We start from the raw sequence: 14146 nt of genomic DNA, 5'->3' as shown, positions 1-14146 counted from the left end.
AGGGAAGCAGTAATGTGTACTAACTACAGTAGGACTCACACTAGGCTAATCATTAAATTTCCTGGGGAGATTTTAAAATATATATACAGAGCCTCAGAAACCACCAGGAATCTCTGGCATGGTGAAACACCAGTTGCTTCAAAACCTGGCTTCACCATTTCCAGAATAGGAGCTCTTGTGCAACTTAATCAGTTTATCTCAGTCTGAGTTTTCTTACCTGTCAAATGGGTCTAATAGTAGCTGTTTTATTTTTTTTTCCTTCTATTTTATTTTAGGTTCAGGAAGTACGTGTGCAGCTTTGTTAAATGTGTAAATTTTGTGTCGCAAGGGCTTGGTGTACACATGATCTTGTCAGCAAGGTAGTGAACATAGTACCCACTAGGTAGCCTCCGGTCTGCCTTCCTGTACTCTCCCACCTCAAGACCTCCCTAGTGTCTATCTTTCCCATCTTTGCACCCATATATATTCAGTGTTTAGCTCCCACTTACAAGTGAGACGTGGTATTTGGTTTTCTGTTCTTGTGTTAGTTTGCTTAGGATAATGGCCTCCATGTAGCTGTTTTATAATGCCAGAATGTGCATTGTAGGTGTTCCAATTTCCATTCTCCCCATCTCACTGGTACATATTTTGTATTCCAGTATACCTTGTATTGTAGCTACAAACAAAAATCATACTGTAAAATCTTGTCTGAGAGTGTAATCTAGCCAGTTTAGCATAAAGGAGAACTATAAATCAGGAGCGAGGGCTCACACCACACTGTTTCCACTTTGAGGCAGACATGAATAGAGGCAGCACAGAGAACTAGGAAAGATGGTGCCAAGCCTTCCTGTTGAGGATGCCCTGGTTGTTTTGGTGGGTGGGTCACCTTGTTAAGTGACCCTGTTTTGTCAAAGCTCACTTCACGCTCCAGGAAAGATGCTGGTCCTCCCTAAAGTAGTCACCAACAGTCTGGTTTGAACTACAGCAATCTCATGGGGTTTGTGAGGGTATATTCCCTACCTAGTCAAATGACCATACCTTGCCAAGAGTCCACCTCACACTACAGGAAGGAGTGTGCATTGATTAACTCAGTATGTGCAATTTTATACCTGTAGTTTCTCCACTAATAATATGAGCATATAACCTAATTGAATATTTTCCAAAACCGTGTGTTTTTGTTTTATTTGATTTTTGGTTTTGTGCCTAATACATTGTATTTCATTAAATAACTAGGCCACGATATTTAACCAAACCTCTAAAGGGACATGTTTGTTTTGTTTTTAAGTGTTTGTTATTATAAATCACAGTATAATTAGCATTTCCTTTTTCGTTTAATTTTTTTTCATATTTTTATAGATCCAGAGTCTCACAATGTTGTCCATGTTGGTTTTGAATTCCTGGGCTCAAGCAATCCTCCTGCTCAGCCTCTCAAAGTGCTGGGATTACAGGTGTGAGCCACTGCACCTAGCCATAACTCTCTCTCTCTCTCTCTCTCTCTCTCTCTCTCTCTCTCTGTGTGTGTGTGTGTGTGTGTGTGTGTGTGTGTGTGTGTGTGTGTGTATGCATATCTCTAATTATACCTTTAAGGATAAATTCCTAGAAGTGGAAGTATTGAGTCTTCCATATACATTGCCAACTTGATTGCCAGTAAGGTCCTGCCAATTTATATTTCTTTAAGGGTGCTTTGGGATATTATTACTTCACTCTTGCCAATACTGTGGCATTGCTGTTTTTTAAATTTGTTTATAAACTTGTCAGCTACTCAAGATAATAATAATAGTTAACACACATAGTGCTTACTATGTGCCAAGTACTGTTCTAACACTTCATATATGTACTAAGCAGGATTCTAAAGTGGCCCTTAAGATTCCCTACCACTCAATGTACACCCCCATGCCTGTATATCCCTAGACATGTGAATAACATGAGATAACACTGCTGTGATTGTGTTTATATTGCTATGTTTATGTTAAAAATGATTTTAAATATGAATTAAAGTCCCAAACCAGATAGGGAGATTATGCAGGTGGACTTGATATAATCACACAAGCTCTTTAAAGCAAGATCTAGAGGTCAGATACTAAGGATGAGAGGGATTCAATGAGAGAGAGAGATTCTCTGTGGCTGACACTGAAGCAGAAAATGGTCACATGATAGTGCACATGTGCAGCCTCTAGGAACTGAGAACAGCCTTCAGCCAGCTGACAGCAAGCAAGAAACAGAAACCTCTCAGTCTGTTATCCCAAGGAGCAGAATTCAAAATTCTGCCAAAAACAAGAATGAGCTTTGAGGTAGATTTTTCCCCAGAGTGACCAGATAAGAGTTCAGCCAAGTGACACATGTATTCTAACCTTGTGAGGACCTGAACAAAGAACCTAGCCATACAGTGCAGGACATTTTTTTTTTTTTTGTTTTGACTGGGTCTCACTCTCTCACCCAGGCTGGAGGGCAGTGGCACGACCATGACTCAGTACAGCCTTAACCTCATGGGCTCAAGTGATACTCCCACCTGAGCCTCCAAGTAGTGGACTACAGGCATGTACCACCATGCCTGATTAATTGTTTTGATTTTTATTAGAGATGGCATCTCACTATGCTGCTATACTGCCCAGGTTTACCTTGTTCTCCTGAGCTCGAGCAAACCTCCCACCTCAGCCTCCCAAAGTGCCTGTGTAGGACTTCTAACCTACAGTACTATAAGCTCATAAATAAATGTGGTTTTATGTTGTTAAGTTTGTGGGAATTTGTTACATGGCAATAGAAAATTAGTATAATATATGTCAACTCATTTAATCTTCATAGCCATACGAGATAGGCATTACTATTAATAACACCATTTAAAGATTAAAAACTGACACATACGGGGTTAGGTGATGAGGCCAAAGTAATACAGCTAATTAGTTTTAGAGCCAGAATTCACACCCAGGCATTTGGGCACTTGAAATCATACTTTTATCATCACACACTTAGGTTCAAGTATATTACATACTCGATATCTCATTGCTTGATATTGTTTTGGTTTTGAATACTTAGGATTAGATTTTTTTATCTCACATACTTTCTTTTTATTCTTAATGTGTTTGTGTGTTTGTGCGTGTATGTGTGTGTGTAAGTTACTTAATTTTCCTTTTTCTGGTAAAATATACATAAATGTTGTTTGTCAACATTCATAATAGCTATCAAAAACACATTCTGTTTGTGATTTTTTGTATTTTTCAACTGTCTTTACAGAAGAAGTAGGCCATGAACACTCTTTGTAGCTAGGTGCCTTCACAGAATTTAATGAGAATTCTTTGGGATTCTTTTTTTCATATTGTCCAAAATGTCCTAATTTTTTAAGTTAATAAATAGCTTTGCTTTTGGATAAACAGATCATAATAATGTTCCTAAGTGTTTACTTGGTGCTAGAAACTAAATTCTGTGAACATGTTATCTCGTTCGCCTTTATAGTGATTCTAAATTAAGTATTAGGCTTCCCTGTTTAGCATGGAGCAACATGAGGCTTAGGATCGGAAGTAACTTAGGTTCATTGACAAAGGCAATTAAGTGAGCTGGAATTAAAACCCAGCTTGCCTGACTCCATAGACTGTGCTTTTTATGGTCATGCTACATCCCTTCTACATAAAACTTGGCATAGGTTTTCTACCCAATTTCTCAGTAGACTGTGAGTAGCTGAAGAATCAGATCTTATTCAAAGATTCAAGAAATGTTCAATAAATAACCAGGTACTTTTGAAGCAGAAAAGTAACGTAAATAGAAGAGAAGACATGAGAGCAAAGGAGTAGTCTCCAGATTTTCCTCATAGAGAAGAAGTTTAAACAAAATGGAATCATCCTTTTGGAAATAAAACTTCTTTGGATAGCAAATATTTTGAAACATTCATATACATGCTGCCTTTTTGAAGTTTAAGAGCACAATATGGGGTAGAGAAAAAGAGCGAAAATTTAAAAAATTGAATATATTACTCTGATGAAGAATGAACACATATATAATTGAATAATTTTGGAAATGTTTTTATATTAGAAACATTGGAACCATTTTTATAGTTTGAAAATTATAAAATGTAGACCATGCTTTAGAATTGAGTTAGATGTTCTTTAATAACATAGTAGATATATATCTGCCTTAAAAATGCTTAGTGAAGCATATACAAAACTCAATCTGCAAGATTTTAGTAGGTGACTTTTGTGTTGGGAAGGGGTCTATGATGAAGCAGTGAAGCAGGTCTAACAATGTCTTTTTTTTTTTTTGAGACAGGGTCTCACTCTGACATCTAGGCTAGAGTGCAGAGAGGTGATCTTGGCTCACTGCAACCTCCACCTCACTAGTTCAAGTGATTCTCCCACCTTGGCCTCCCAAGTAGCTGGGACTACAGCTACTCACCAGCACACCTGGCTAATTTTTGTATCTTTTGCAGCAACAAAGTTTCATCATGTTGGCCAGGCTGGTGTCAAATTCTTGACCTCAAGTGATCTGCCTGCCTTGGCCTCCCAAAGTGTTGGGATTACAAGTTTGAGATAACACCTGGCCTACAGGCCTACAATTTTTTTTTTTTTTTTTTTTTAGAGACTGACTCTGGCTTTGTCACCCAGCTGGAGTGCAGTGGCACCATCTTGGCTCACTACAACCTCCAACCTCCACCCTTCACCTCTCGGGTTCAAGCAATCTCCTGCCTCAGCGTCCAGAGTAGCTGAGATTACAGGCATCCACAGCCACACATGGCAATTCTTTTTTAATTTTTATTTTTAGTAGATAAGGGGTTTCACCATGTTGGTCAGGCTAGTCTTGAACTCTTGACCTCAGGTGACCTGCTTGCCTCGGCCTCCCAAAGTGCTGGGATTACAGGCATGAGCCACTGCACCTGGCCTACAATTTCTTAATATTACACACCCTTCACTAAAAGTCTTAGTGTGCATTATCATAGAAAAGACTTAACAGGAATGGATCTTATTTAAATATCCAGATTTTCCTAAACTTATTTAACCACAGAACATTTTTATGGAAACTTTAATTATTTTTCTGAGAACTATGTCCCAATTTCGAAAATGCTTGATATTAATATTTTGAAGGTCCTACCTTTGCTCTTCTTTAATAGTTCTAGGATTTGTTTTCACAATTGCACTTTCTCATACAATACTAACTTCATCAGCTGATGCCCAGTGATTTAATTGTAGTTAACATGGAAAAAATAGAAAATCTAGCCAATCAATGGTGATGTTTTTTTCATCTGCTAACAAGCAATAATACTTAAGAAGTCATTACAACTACTGGGGATTATTTTGCTCCTTCCATTCTTCCCTTATAAACAGAAAAGCATGACTTGCAACAACTAAAAAGCACACACAATGGCTTAGTATACACCAAATTCTGCACTGAAAAGTGCTCTACCTACACCTACCAATCTTCACAATACTACCCAGGTAGATAACTGAATTTTGCAGATAGGAAGACTAAGGCTCAGATAGCTTAAATAACTGGTCCAAATTTACACAGACAATAAGAGGGTATGCCTATTTGACTGCAAAGGCAATCAATTAGGAAGCCCGTTAATGATTATCCTGCACTACCTAAAAACCCGATAGATAAGCCAAAGTCACAGTACCCTATTAGCTCAAAGGATGCATTTCTAGAAACAGGCATGCTGCCTGCCTGACTGAATCACACATTTAAGGAATATATGTATACCATAGTACAGCTCCATATAAAAGAACACATTTATGATACACTGGTAAGCACTCTTTTCCCTTCAGATTAAATTCATAAGGCTATTTCATTCTTTATTTTTTGGGTCATTTTTACCTAGTTGTGGTGATATTTGTATCAAAGGACTTCTACCAGTCTCATATGATCTGCTTACCTTTACCTCGAGGCATAGTAAACCCCAGTGACACTCAGCATGCAAGTATCCACCCTTCTTTTCTTTGTAGCTTATTCAGCTTTGTCACTTACCAGGCATTATGGCTTAGAATTGTTCACCAGAACACAACACAAATAGCAGAAAGTGAAGCCCAGAGCAGCCAAAAAAAAAAAAAATTGCTGAATAATTTTAACTTTAATCAAATGTTGCTAACAAATTTAACTCAAGAGAATGGGGATTCATTGACAAAGAGTGGATGTATGAGAGCCGTCAGAGATTGGTTAAATATATACTACTATATTTTCTTACACAAACATTAATTAACATTTATATTATATATTAATATAACAATTATCATTAATTACATTAATTTACAATTAACCCATTGATTTAGTATACAATAATATGTGTGTGTGTATCAGAAACAGAGCAGTATTACAATGAAACAGAGCAGGGAAGCATGAAATGGGAACTACATGCAGATTAAATCCCCTGTTAATGTAGGAGAGCACAAATTGAGTTTGGACAATAAAGAGTCTGCAAGACAAAACCTCGAGTGACTAAATGACATTTGTGTGACACAGACACTGTCACATTGAATAGCATTAAGAGAGAAGAACATGGAAGGAAGAGAATGTTGTAGAATGTACAGTGTCATTGAGAGGATGTAAGAGGAGGCTAGATAACTATCTGACAAGACAATTTACCTAATTATTCAGTCAGCAAAACAATTTGGGGGCACATAACTGTGTATCAGGCACTGTATTAGGCATTGACACAGAGATAAAGGAAGCTCCTTGCCATGAAGAACTATCATTTAGATAGTGGTAAAAGGGTACTGAGAGATCACAAAGTGCTGTAATGACCACACACCAAGAAGCCCTGGCAGGGAGCACAGGACAGGCCCTGGGCTTCTCTCCTTGGCCCTGCCTGTATGTTGTAGAAAGATCTCTTAAAATAGAAGATTATAATGGCATCCCCAAGCTCAGTTTTCCATTTAACACTCAGCTGTAGGTAACTTCAGTGGACAGCCTGAGAGCAGCCTTGGAGCCCTTATTGATTTGGATGTACAGGGGGTAAATCATTTAAAATTTTAAGTATGAGTTTTATGAGCAACGAGAAGGGAATTTTGATTAGACTGAACAAAGAGGTCTTTTTTTAAAATCACTTTTGAAAACGCTTTCCAGAATCTTTCTGCTTTAAAATGCTGACACCATCACAACCGATATTACCTAGATAATGATTGATGACAAATATTGATTTTTCATGGCTAGCCTAACCTGAGGAGAGAAGAGTAAATGAAAATCTTTGTAAATACTTTCAGGGCTCCTTTTTTGGAAACTATTTGTTTTATTTATTAAATATATTGTGATATAGCCACAACATGACAGCAACTAACTCTATCCACACTTACCAGAAAACAAAGCTGAAATGCATTCTGACCGTGACAGTAACTAAAAAAGTCAAAGAGACTGTGATAGTAGGTCAAAGCTATTTGGTTCACTGATTACTAGGGACAGCTCTGAAGTGGAGAGTTCTGTGCAACTCTAAAATCCCTGTGTTGTTATGCATCAGAGACCATCTGGCCACACCATGCTTTTTCACCTCCATGCAAAGCCTGTCTAAGTTCTGCTTTTCTTTCATTCAGTGTTTAACACACTACATCCAATATTTAATACAAACACATAGTGTCTGGCTGTTGTAGTTTTGCATAAGCAAATGCTTAATTTCCCACTAAATATAATCATTGTCCTCTCTGTGCCTTAATTTTGTCATAGGTAAAATAAAGAGTCCAGGAAAAAACTCTCTCTGCAGGGCAGTCCCATGCTTCTAGGGCAATAGAAGACTAAAATATGAAAAGTTAATACATGAATTAAATGAGTATCGGCCAAGGAATTTATAGTAAATGTTACTGAAAGACATAAACACTTGCATACAATTTACTTTTGCCAGGCACAGTGGCATAGGCCTGCGGACCTCAGTCACTTGGGAGGCTACAGCAGAAGAATCATTGGAGCCCAGGAGTTTGAGGCTGCTGTGCACTATAATCTTGCCTGTGAATAGCCTGCTGCTGTCAAGCCTAGCAACATAGCAAATCTCTATCTCTACAATACAAAAATAAAACAAAATAAGTTATATAGATATATATGTTACCTTTGATTGTGTTTGGTGATTTTTGTTGAAAATAATGTCGTTTTTATAAATGTGCACAAGTCAGAAGAAATGGAGAAATGGGTGCACCACCCTTTGTGGTACTGGAAAATAATATATTAAGCTCTTGAACTAAGTAAAGTGTAAGACCTTATTGGCAATAAGTCACATGTATACTTATCTACCTTTTTGGCCATGATATGAGATTATGAAGTTGATCATAAAGCTGATCTCATATCAAAGTGATTCCCTTGCTATATGTGATTCTTAGAATTGGCACTGATATTTATCTAGACCGTTATAATCTTGAATTAAACACCTTAAAAGTTATATTGAGTCTGTTTTCTCAGAGCATGCACATTCAAAAGTTTTCAGGTCAAACATTTAGACCATTATAATAACTGAAATCTAAGCAATTAACTAAGAAATCAAATGATCTGCCCAACTGATTCATTGAGATATGTGAAATATCCAAATGTGACCATTAGCTTAATAATCAAATCCTTTCCTTGCTTCTTCATAGAAAATCGTAATTAAAAAGCAGTAATGCTGCTTTTAACCAACCCCCTTTTAATATCTGAATAAATCCTGTATTAAACTATCAGGTATTAAATATATGTCAAAATAACAACTGAGTAATAATACCTTTGAATTACGGTGTACTATAGCACAAATGTTAATGTAATTTTTTTATTTGCCTGGATTACCTGATGTATATAGCACAATTTGAACTTTATGAAATCTGACCCAAGCTTTCTTAGTCTGGCGTTATTTCCATTTCTTGTAAATCCTACTCCTCCATTTCCAACAATGAGAGGTTATTTGCCAAACTAGCATATTTCCATAACAGACTTAAAGTTGTCTACCTATATTACAGGGGAAGTTATTAAGTATTTCATTTTCTTTAGTATTTTGTGAGGCTTTAAGAGGGCATAAAAACCCACCTACAATTCTGGCAAGCTACTTTTCGCAGAGAAAGAAGCATGAAGCAGTAAGTAGAAAATGACTAACAAACTGTATTTTTAAATTATCTGTAGTTGAGAGTAAGCCTACGAAACACGTTCTCTTCAGAATCTTGACATGCTTTTGACAATTTTGGTTGTTCCTTAAATAAGGGTTATCTGCACAGGTTACATAATCCATTTACTAGTCTATCTGATTTGTTGTTAACATGCTCTTCAATGTCATCAGTATTTATGTTGAAAGTGCTGTCACTGAAGTGCTTTGCTCATGTTAATTGATAAAAAGAAACTTCTTCCCACCATCCTACCTCTTTTTGAAAAACAACATACTGACATGCCAAATTAATTTAACTTTAAATAATATATTGGCTACATATTAAACATTTTAACACATAGTTTAAGCATGTGGGGCTTTTACTTGTTACATTGCTAACACTCAATCTAACAGACTAAGGCTAATATTGTGAAAATAAAGTATGACATGTTGCAAATATTTAAATGAGTTGTAAAGAGAAAACAGAGTTAGGAATATCATCTGAATCATAATAAAAATAATAGGAAAGCTGTAACAGCTTTATGATTATTTTTCCTCTCAACAAATAGCTGAGAGATTTGCAAAAACGGTGTGTGGAATGACAGTACTGCCTTTGAAGCATATAATTTTATAATAAAAATGTTTTAAATTAAGGAATTGCCTCGGGTAGATTATGATGATAATTGTGATATTTTTGTGTAGAGAAAAGCTACATAAAAGTAATGTTTATTTTCAAAGAAAGCAAAAATATTTCAAATAAAGCAAAAAGGATATATGTGCATTTACAGTTATTTACATTACATTTTAAATTAATGACCTTTACATTAACACAAATAGCTTTTAGGTTATTGGAAAGTGTAATTTATATATATATTAAATAGATTACAAAGGTAAGAAAATAACTGCATTAGTGAAAAATGGTTTTGACATTAAGTTTAAAAAATTCTTATTCTAATGTCAAAATGTGTATTGAATGCTCCTCACTATCCATAGTCTGGATATATATCAAGCTTTTCTTTTGATGATTAAAGTGATTGATAACAGTAAAAAAAATACTTCTTAATTTATTGTATTATTCAGTATATTGCAAACCGCTACAAACATAAACAGAAAAAGGAAAGAGTGTTGTGCAAAATGGAACAAAGTTGTATATAGTGAATTCCATTAAAAACCTACATTAAAATTTTTAAAATCTTTGTACCAAAGGAAGAAGAAATGGTGATGCCCTCCCATTTCTCACTGAACAGCCTTACATGGTTTTCATTTGCCTTGTTTCATCCTTCACTTGGACAGAAACCTCCTAACTGTTTTCTTTTATGCTTTTTTTCCCTCTTGTCTCCACTCCAGCATACATTCTCTCTCTCTATCTCTTCCTGTGGACTCCGCAATAAAAGCTACCCCAGTTGTCTCATTTTTATAAGACTTGCAGACGTCTGCCAGTGGCTGATAGGAAATGCTGATTGAGAAAGGGTTTATCTACTTTTCATCCAAAATATGTGAACCATTAAGGAAATTATAAAATGCAGTAACAATATACTCTGGTTTTATTCAGTTCTCTCCCTTAGTGATTATTAAAAGGGTGATATTTTTAGCCAAAGAAAGCAAAATGCATCTGCAGCAGCTGGTTTCCAAGGAAACAGAATAATTTAAAACCATGTGGAACTCTGCTCTCTAATTTTCATCAATTCCCCTTCATTCCTGGAGGTAGCTTTACTCAGAATTTATAATTTCTAAAAAATATAGTTGCATTGATTTATTTCCTCTAACACATTTTAGGAGACGAATAGCTGGCCTTATATATCACCTTGAATTCCAATCTTGGGGTGAGGGGTGGATTAATTTCAACCATTGTTTTGCTTGAAAAACCATAATCAGAAAGATCTATCAATAATTAGAAATATGCTAAAATTTCAATATTATGTAATAATTTTTGAAATCCAGAAATAGTTCAAAATAAATCATGCCAGAAATTTACTTGGGTCATTATGACACTTAACCATATAAATATGTTATTAACTATATTTAGCATGTTTAGAAAATTTAAGTTACTTCTTTATTCATTTAGATAATTCAAACCTAATATTCAGCAATTTTCTCCCTCTTAATTTTGCAAGAACTATTATATTTGTGTCTGTTTATTCAAAGACAAAATCTCTGTCACACACACACAAAAGTACAATAAATAAACAAATTGAAAAACAAAAACAAAAAGAAAAAACAACAGCAAAAATATTTAGAAATTATATAGTTATTGTTGTTAGTTTTCATTCAAAAAAGTATTAAAATATGTAGCAACAAATTATTTACCTCACTGAAAGATTTTTATTTTATTATTGTAATCAACAAGTATTAATTGATTGCCAGTGTACCCGTCAATAATAATTCTTGAAAGCTCAATTTTAATGAGGTTCCACCACCATTAAATGATCTATATGAATTAAAATAACAGTAGAATTAAGTGACTGGGAGTTCAATTTTTTGTATGTTTTTACTATAAGTATATTATTTATTCTACATACTTAGAACTTGTCTCTATTTTCCCTAAGGGAAAATAAAGGACCATGTTAGGAGATATAAGCAACTAGTAAAGTAACACCTTAACTTTAAAGTTGTTAAAAAAAATATTGCCTGGAGACATTATCAACAATATAAATGCCCTGATGGAATTCTTAGCTAGATGTGTTTGATTGATAAATGAAACTACCCAGTGAAATATGCATGTTATGAAGCTAATTTTTATAGCAGTGTTTAATCTTTCAAAATTAGATTTCTGAGATTTAAAATAAAATTGGCTCTATGTAAGTTAACAAATACAGAGAGTTGTTTAGCCCATAGATTAAAGTTTACTGAATAAAATAATGCAAATATTCAACAACATGAGATTTATCAAGAGGAGTAAGTTAAATAAAAGGGCTTAAACACACACAAATCACTCATTCTAGATTAGTGCTAAAAGAGCCTATGACCTGCAAAAAAAATTTTCCTAAGCCTTTTACTGTATTGTCAATATTAAAAGCCACCACATAAAATTGTACATTGTATATTCAGAAAAGGCTCCATTTTCTCAGGACCTGTGGAATTTACGGAGGTTTTCTCATCCTTCCTGCGATTCCTAGTAACATACGCTTGAATTTAAAATTTTTTTAAACACAAATGATGATTCATTTTATCTATTAATTTTGCTTCAATGGCACTTGCACAGAAAGCTATTTAGGATAAGACATGCCTCTAGTGATTGTTTTGTTTTGTTTTTAATGAGCTAAGGGTTTTGCAGGGAGAAAGAACAGCTAGCTCATTGCAAAGCTTCCTTAAGTAATAAAAGGGACACACTTTCAGAAAATGTCCTCAGAATAATTTTCCTATTATAAAATTGTTTCAATAAAAATTGAGAAGCATTCTCTTCTAAAGAAAAAAAAAGAATTTTCTTTTTTTTAAGGTTTTGTTTTNTTTTTTTTGCTCTTACCTGTAAATATGGTTTCTGTACTTCGGCTCCGTCAGAACACACTGGAGAGAGTTCACTCCTCCCTCGTCTATCCATCAGGCGGCAGCCAACCAATAACAAAAGCCAGATCCTGGCATTCTCTAGCTCGTGCTTCCTGCTTTGCTTCCATTCCTTGTTCCCTCCCACCCCCACTCTTTTAGAGGACAAATCCCTGCAGCTGGGAGAGAGGAAGGGAGCGAAGAAAGGAAATATGGAGAAAAAAGCAGAAATGCAAGATATTTTTAAAAATTGCTCCAAACTATGGGAAATGTCTGCAGGTGACTTCAGCTGAAGTAAAAATTCTTGCTTTGGATTTAGAAAAATAGGGTTAATCAATGCCTCACCTACCTGAAATCAAAGCAAAATGCTCATAGTAAAACCTAGGTAGATTGCCTAATTTTCAGTTCCCACTGATTTTTCTCAGTGGAAAAACTGTACCTCCTCATTACACATTTTGATATGCAGATAGAGGAGGGAGACTGAACATCAAGATGACATTATGCCTATTCAGTTTGGAAAAAGATGAAACTAAAATGAATCAGCACCCTTTATATTCACGTTTTATATTATTTGCACAACAACCTCTGTTTGACAATGTTTTCATTCAGTCCCAATTTTGAAGCCTAATCAGTATGAAAAATATTACATCCTGTGTATTAGAATATTCAAACATTTCAAAGCTATGTGGTTTGCATTACTTCAGATTCCTTAAATGCTATCAATTTGTGAATAATGGAACTTGTTAAAGATTAAAAAGAGATCAGTCACTTGGTTGCCATGCCTCAAAGTGACCAGTTGAACTCCAATTTTATCCTAATAAACTTGAACAAAAATAATTTCACTTCGGAACTAAGAGGCATAGCATGCATAAAAGGACAATTGAGGAAAATACCAAATTAGAATTTTTTAAGGCAATAAAGCAATTCCTGTAATACAAACCAGGAATCTTTATGAAAACAAATTCTCTCAATTGAGCTTCCTCTAGTGAAGGTGGTCTGAAAATTTTCCTTAGGGAAATATAAATTAAACAGTAGATATGTCTGCTACAGAGGTATGCACTGTCTACTTGAGATATTTATAAGCCTTGCTCTTCAATTTCTTAAAGCAGTAATATGTCCTCATGGGAATAAGGCAAAAAGGAGTAAAACAAGAGTGAAGGGCAAGCAAATATTCTTCAAGAGTTACTGGCATCATGGTAAATCATTAGTCCAGGAATAACTGTACAGGAAGGGCTTAGGGATGTCAATATTGTTAGGAGGGGAATGGCTGGTGACTTAACCTGAGCTAACTTTAGATAGAAGTGCATTGATTTTGCTTAGTTTTCACCGTTATTTGGAGTAGCTTTGGGAGGCCCTGCTAAAGATTTTGGGGAAGGTTAAATTATCTCTTATTCCCACCCCCAAGTCCTCTATTGGTAAAAAATGCTTTCAAAGCCTTTGTGGTCCTATGGCTAGGAATAACTGGAGGAATTTCTAGGACAGACAGCATTTTCAGAAGTGATTGTTTGGGGCCATCTTGATCAGAATCACTGGGGCATGACTTATTATAACTGCAGGTTCATGGGCCTCCTCCAGAATTAATGAATAAACATTTGAGGAGTTTCTGACTCAGCATTTTTAGCAAACTCTCCCAAGTGATTTCTATGTCAAACGTGACGGTAGACAGAGATTTGTAGGCAAGTG

At 35.3% G+C, this 14146-nt stretch overlaps 1 protein-coding gene across 4 annotated transcripts in view; it reads right to left on the bottom strand.

Moving 5' to 3' along the window:
- The window catches only part of CSRNP3 (cysteine and serine rich nuclear protein 3), a 194687-nt gene extending 182147 nt beyond the window's left edge, over positions 1 to 12540 (bottom strand). Inside the window, exons 1-3 of one of the 4 annotated variants that reach the window (XM_037745762.1) lie at positions 12447 to 12479; positions 7069 to 7116; positions 5929 to 5940 (exon numbers count right to left, since the gene is read on the bottom strand). The gene's annotated coding sequence lies outside the window, so the exon portion shown is untranslated. Of the gene's footprint in view, positions 1 to 5928; positions 5941 to 7068; positions 7117 to 12446 lie in introns of all 4 variants that reach the window. The other 3 variants (XM_037745764.1, XM_017548268.2, XM_017548283.2) reach the window with 3 other exon arrangements.
- Between the last annotated feature and the right edge of the window lie 1606 nt (positions 12541 to 14146).

The sequence above is a fragment of the Cebus imitator genome, unplaced genomic scaffold (genome assembly GCF_001604975.1).
Source record: "Cebus imitator isolate Cc_AM_T3 unplaced genomic scaffold, Cebus_imitator-1.0 Scaffold10, whole genome shotgun sequence".
NCBI classification, from domain to species: domain Eukaryota; kingdom Metazoa; phylum Chordata; class Mammalia; order Primates; family Cebidae; genus Cebus; species Cebus imitator.
The sequence above is the reverse complement of the archived record's forward strand: the minus strand, read 5'-3'. Positions and strand labels throughout refer to the sequence as shown.